Consider the following 1,069-nt stretch of genomic DNA (forward strand, 5'->3'; position numbering starts at 1 on the left):
CCTTTTGGAAAGATGTTTGGAGAATACTTAGAGAACTAAAAATAGACCTGCCGTTTGATCCTGCTATTCCTCTACTAGGTATATATCCAGAAGACCAAAAGTCACTTTATAACAAAGATATTTGCACCGGAATGTTTATTGCAGCCCAATTCATAATTGCTAACTCATGGAAGAAGCCCAAGTGCCCATCAACCCACGAATGGATTAATAAATTGTGGTATATGTACACCATGGAGTATTTCATATGAAAGCTATAACCCAACTATAGCCCAAGAAGACGGGGAAAGAGGAGAGGGAGGAGAGGAGAAGGAGTAGGATGGGTGGAAGAAGGGTAATTGGTGGGATCACACCTACGGTGCATCTTACAAGGTACATGTTAAATTTACTAAGTGTAGAATATAAATGTCTTAACACAATAACTAAGAAAATGCGGTGAAGGCTACGTTAACCAGTTTGATGAAAATATTTCAAATGGTATACAAAGCCAGCACATTGTACCCCATGATTGCATTAATGTACACAGCTATGATTTAATAAAAAATAAAAATGAGCAAAGGACTTAAAAAAAAAAATCAAAGACCTGCTGCCAATCCCCAGAGAAGTAATGTCCTAAACTTCAGCCCATACCTGGTAGATTTTTAAGAAGTTTGACCAACCAGTTTCCTGATAGGTGCCCAAAGGTGTATTTGGGAATGTTCTTAAGTCTTCAGTCACCCAGTCTAAATCCCCAAAGCACGTATATCGTGAACCTTGGGTGTTTCCTGGGCAAGATTATTTCTTGCCCACCCAGGGCCACCATTGCCCCAGAATCTCAGATAAGTCAACCAGCCAAGCTCCCAGCCCTCCTCTTCAGGGATGCCATGTCATCCCCAAACGCCCTCAGTTTCTGGTAGGTCACTCTTTCCAGAATCATCAGTGCAGCATGCCCCACCCCTGCCCTTCATGCCAGCCCACAGTGTCACAGGAGCCAGACCCCAACTTGAGGCAGCAGCCAGGTTCCCACTTAGGGCACAGCTCCTGTGTACTCCTCTTTTGCCTGAAAGGGTTTCTGGTTTATAAAGTTTGATTT

Source organism: Otolemur garnettii, unplaced genomic scaffold, assembly GCF_000181295.1.
Source record: "Otolemur garnettii isolate 467f Iridium unplaced genomic scaffold, OtoGar3 scaffold00079, whole genome shotgun sequence".
In the NCBI taxonomy this organism is placed as follows: Eukaryota; Metazoa; Chordata; class Mammalia; order Primates; family Galagidae; genus Otolemur; species Otolemur garnettii.